Raw genomic sequence first — 5,939 nt, forward strand, 5'->3', positions numbered from 1 at the left:
TCATTGAATAACTATACAAACATACTTTAAGTTTAATCAATTGATAAAGTCTTATGTTTATCATTAATTCCATTGTTGAAAATATGAGTTACAAAATAGTTATTGAGAATATATGGTCTTATCTTTAATGGAAATATATTAAAAAATGGATTCATTATTCTACATTTTATGAGTGTTTAATGTATTAAAATTGTGCTACTAACCTTCAAACTTTGGAATAATAATAATAGTAGTAGTTTAATGAGTGGTGTAGAAAGTAAAATATGGTGGCATTTTAACGGTAATGTATAATTTTAAAATTATACCTCCATCCATGTATCCTCAGATTGTTAGACCTCCATTCATGTGTCAAATTGTTACAAACTATAACTTTACAATCCTCCATGTGTCTTTAATTTGTCAAGTTATAATTTGATAACGATACATGTGTCCTTTATTTATAATTTCATGAAAGTTTCATGTATCTATTATTTGATATATAAAGGCTTTAGGAGAAAAACAATAAAAAAGGTTTAGGGAGTTTTTCAACTCTTAATTGATTTGGTTTTCCAGAATTTACCAAATTGCAATAATGGAAATGAGAGATTTCCATTCAATCATTGTTTGCATCTTGTGATTAAGATAAGTAATCATCTATTATATTTTAGAATTATGGTGTCACGACCCAAGTCAGGCCATGACCGGCGCATAAATTAAGTTAACTTTAATCTATGCTAGCCTTAATTCTGAACTAATAGAAATTCCAAAATTTACTAACAGAATATCAAAGTCATCTTAATTATATCAATAAACCTTAAAAGAATCAAATGTGCAAGTCTAAACCTCAGTAATCACAATTCTCTAACGGATAAAATAAAGCTAGATTCTTAAGCAGTCTCCTTCAACATCAATCCAAGGGTTACCTCGCGAACAGGGACCTTAATCTGAAAAAGAAAGATTCAACGTGGTGTGAGATTTTCGTCTATGCGAGCGAAAACCTCAGTGAGTAGTAGCTACAGCACACAACAGAAAAGGAACAGGCAGGTAGGCTGATAACTTTTAAATCATGACAAATATAGTTCAAATTATAGTATTTCAAAATCAATTAAACTAAAAGGTCAATATACGATAATCAATTCAAAATGCTGATAATCAATTGTCAAACATACTACTGAAACCTTTCAAAATATCAAATATTAGGATAATCAGAAAATAAGACAGAAGCTTTAAAACACATGGTACAGTGTAACAGAGTGGTGATACTGCACACCACCAGGGCCAGATAAATGGTAAGCGCGCTACCAATAACAGATACAGATAACAGATAATTGCCTTCACCGATCTTATGCATGATTCTAATGCTGACACAACTGACGACAAACTGACAACTGACAACCTGACTCAAAGACAGATGAAAAGTCCTAATGTTATGAAGATCAGTGAGAGGCCAGTTAACAGATACAGATATACTGAGCACTTGTACCAGTTTGAAAACATATAGTATACATATATAAATCAGAAAATCATAACTGATTGAACGAATTATCATATTTCTAAAATCGAAGTAATAACTGCGATGAATCGCGTATCAGAAAGTACAAATCATATCAAATCAAATTTTAATAATTTCATTGTAACCGATAATAAAACAAATCAAATATAAAGGCCTGTTCCCAGAATACACGCTCTAATACTAAGGATATTTAATAAACATAAGGTTCAAATATACGCTTTTATAAAGGAAAACATACGATCAAATCCCAATTTTTGATAAACGGTTTTCATTCGGATATTTCAATCAAATCGTGTCATGTACTATAATTACCACTCACCTGATATCCAGCCGAATGATAAACCTAAGAATCCTGATAGCTCACCACTCAATCGACCGAAGGAATAGTATCTCCTATAAATTCCAGTGGGAAAAACATCAACGAATTAATCTAAGGCTAGGATTAGAATTAATTCGATAGGAGGTTCTGAATTCTTTTGAGGAAAAAAATGAAAATCAACAAAATGTATAAACAAAAGTTCAACCTAACAATTTTCGATTATGTTAAAACAAAACTCAATTAAGATAACCTAATAAATAAAGTTTATGTTCCATCAAAAACATTAATATGCATAGTTAGATATTAAACACATAAAACAACCCAATTAAAGAAAAGTTGTTATGTTTTGAACAAAAACTAAAATTTCAATCCTTGCTTATTCGATCCAAAAGAGTAGTTTGAAAATAATGGTACAATAAAACCATTTTAATTAAAATATTTATTTTAAATAAACTTTGACAGAGAACAAAAGAAAAAAAAATAATGGGTTAAAGGAGGTTCACACATAAACTACAAATCTTACTCCTACATATAAATAAAGGAATATGTTTAATTCCAGGACCAAATTGGTTGAATTTCTAGATGTCAAATCTTTATAAAATAGAAAAAAAGAACCCACTCTCTATACATGGAATTTATTCTCTGTGCTAGGAAGAAAAATGAAATAATAATAAAAAAAAACTAGAATCAAACTTACTTGATGAATTGAAAGAATAAGGTCCAATCCACAAACAATCAATCCAAGGAAAACTAGGTTGTGAGTGGGCACATGAAGAACTTCAGAGTGTGAAAGAAAAAAACAGAGGTGGAAGTTGGCGGAAGTTTATTTGTTGTTCTCTTTGACATCCAGGAAAAAAGAAAAGAGAATAGTAAATAGGGTTTAAGGTGGTAATGGGCTCTATTTAGGAGGAAAATGAAAAAAAAAAGCCTTTGAACACAATAATAACTTGAAATGGGTAAACATAATCTTTATAACATAAATTTATTTTTCTAAATAACCCAAATTTTGTTATAAAAATACTTTAATTAAGTCAAAAAAAAAAAATTATATATATATATATATATATCATCTATGTTAGGGTCATTATATATATATATATATATATATATATATATATATATATATATAAATACATGTTAATCAAATGGATTTAATTCAAATTTTAAGTTACACAACACATGTTTTGAAATTTTAATGATAAGTTCTTAACTAAGTTTTAAAGGTACATCAGTGTAAATTAACAACGTCTGTTTAAAATTACTATCTCATTGACCAAAAATAGTAAATATTTTAAGCAACTTTAATTGTTAGAGTTAAATAAATTAAAAATGAGAATGATTAATATTGATATTTACCAATTAGAGTCGGTATAAAGTAGAATATAAAATTTGTACGGATAGACTCCTAACAGTGTCACGAGCATAACTGAACCTCCGGTCGGAACTAACGATACCAGTTTAGTGTTACACGTTACAACTCCGGCGATAAATAAAAATAGTCCGATAAATGTGTACGAAAATAGTCTGATAAATGTGTTTGATTGATATTTTAGTGACTTTAAATTATCGAATTAAAATAAGTTATATATTAGAATGACTAATAGTAATACCAACATTTGTTAAATAGAGTCTATATAAATTTGAATATAAAAGTTAAGTATAATAATTTTTTTTGAATGAAAGTTGGGACGCGAAGGCAGGCTGGACATCCCAACTAGGTTGGCACCCCCGGCACAGCCAACAACCCGAAATTTATTAATAAAAAATAAAAAAGAATACAGAGGGAGGATCAAAAAATTAAAAAATGATAACAGAGAAAAAGAGAAAACGAATATGCGCTACATTGCAATTGTCATAAAAAACGAAACTCTGGCAAGAGTCCGGAGCCTGAGACCACCAACACGGAGAGTTTGCTGATTGTCCAATATTTGCAAGGCGATCCGCTGCTTGGTTTCCTTCTCTAAATATGTGTGTTGTTCTCCAATTCATTCTAGTGAGTTTGTGAAGACAGATGCGTCATTCTCTCCTGATTCTCTAGGGCACCTCCCAGGATAAGCTGTTTAGAAGCTTAACAGCATAGGTGGAGTCAGATTCAATCCATAGGTTTCGCCAGTTCTTCTCCCAGGCAGCATTAACCACTAAAATAATTACTTGCAGCTCAGCTGAGTGAGCATTTGAATTCGGAAGAGGGTTTGCAAAACATCCAGTTACAAAACTTCGATAGTTTCTAAAAATTCCCTCGGCCCCTGCGCTTCCAACTGAGCTCGAGGCACCATCAGTGTTTACTTTCCACTAATTGATCGGAGGGGGAATCCATCTCACAATTTTGTAATTCGGTTCAAGCGGGGGACGAGAGTGTGCAGAGTTCGACCTTCCCTAATTAAGATCATCAGACTGTGTCTCAGCGTTTGGATTGAATATACTCTTAGTAGCTTAACGTGGTCTAATGAGTCGAATAGTTTTCATAGTTTTAATTAATTATTGAGTTTAGAATTTTGTTTCGGTGATCGAAAATATTCCTTTGAGAATATTTACTTTTAAACGATATTAAATTTTATCGATATAATATTTTGAGTTATTTGATTCTTGAATTTGGATTAAATTATGAATCGGTGATTTTATATGAGTTTATATTACTTATATTGAAAGAACATTAATTTTAAAAGATTTTGGTATTTTGTTTGTAAATTAGTTTGAATAATTATGATTATTTGCTATATAGTTATAATTGAAGGCAAATGGTTTATGGTTATGGAATTATTTGGAAATTTGACAGAGTGAAATAATATTTGCGCATATTATGATTTTATGAGTTTTATATCCATTTAGAGTAATCAGGATTGGTGGTTTTGATATTTGAAGACCATGTTCAGTGAGGAACATGACATGTGTACACAGTGTAAAGACCTAGTCGGGTATTGGCACCGAAGTATGGGGTAATACCAATACGGGATTAGGCAAGGTTAAAGAGACGTCTCGACTATGTGATTCTTGATATGTGTGGCTATGGGTTGATACATAACGAGAGAAACTCTAGAATGGATATAGTGTTTTATGTTTTCGATTCTGAGTTGATTTTGATGTAAGGTTTTACGTTTGATTAATTACGAGTTTATTTGATTACGGATTTCGTCTGATAAAACGTTTGATTGATTACGAATTGGTTTGATAAAACATTTGATTAGTTATGAGTTGTTTTGATAAAATGTTGATATAAAGATATCGATATTTATTTGTGATTTGATTCGATTTGTTAATGTGATTTTTTTTTTTAATTTAAAGTTTCGTATTGTTGAATCGATAAAGTATACACGTATGTGTTGGCCCAAAATAAAATAAATTTTATTTTTATATATATAGAAAGCTTATGTTTAATTTAGGGTATAGTTTCTATTTTTGTCTAGAAAATAATGAAAAATACACTTGTAAACTAACCGCCAACCGATGAGAAAGTCCGGCACTACGCAGGGCGTGTCTTCCAATACGCGGGGCGTAGATCAAGCAACCAGAGAAGGTCTGCTTCAGAGGCTCCAATACGCGGGACGTAACCTCAGGGACGCCACGCGTAAAACTTGGCAACAAGGCGTTTCGAGATCAGAAGCTCCAACACGCGGGGCGTCCATTCTCATACGCAGGACATACTTCCTTACGCGGGACGCAATGCCAAGTACGCCACGCGTATGCACCATCAACAAAACGCGCCAACTCTAGAAGCTGCACTACGCGGGGCGTAATCAACATTACGCGAGGCGTAACCAAGAATACACGGGGCGTATCGTCTCTTCCGGCAGCAGTTGGAAGGAGTCAACAGCAGTTTGTGGAAGTTGAGGTAGTGGGATGATGTGGCATTGGTGGTTAGTGGTAGTTGGAGGAAGTTGAGGTAGTGGGGTGATGTGGCATGGAGGTGGTTGAGTTAGTTGGTGAATAATTACCAAAATACCACTCAATAATTACCAAAATGCCACTCCAAAATACTATAAATAGACTCCCTCCCCTTCATTAAAATTCACACTCAATCCAACACAACAAAACCCCTTCCTAAGGTCCCTTCCAATGCTCTCTAGTTCTTAGTTTTAAGTTCTTAGTTCTTCAAAGTTCTTCCTTTCGTTCTTCGTTTTTCTTAGCTTC

The 5,939-nt window shown here is 32.3% G+C and overlaps 1 long non-coding RNA gene across 1 annotated transcript; it reads right to left on the bottom strand.

Annotated features, from left to right (window-relative positions):
* Positions 1-788: 788 nt before the first annotated feature.
* LOC136227973 (uncharacterized) lies at positions 789-2,690 on the bottom strand. The gene is made up of 3 exons (XR_010688356.1): positions 2,509-2,690; positions 1,812-1,885; positions 789-923 (listed from the first exon to the last, which is right to left on the bottom strand). It is a non-coding gene; the product is annotated as an uncharacterized lncRNA (long non-coding RNA).
* Between the last annotated feature and the right edge of the window lie 3,249 nt (positions 2,691-5,939).

This window comes from Euphorbia lathyris, chromosome 4 (assembly GCF_963576675.1).
Source record: "Euphorbia lathyris chromosome 4, ddEupLath1.1, whole genome shotgun sequence".
NCBI classification, from domain to species: Eukaryota; Viridiplantae; Streptophyta; class Magnoliopsida; order Malpighiales; family Euphorbiaceae; genus Euphorbia; species Euphorbia lathyris.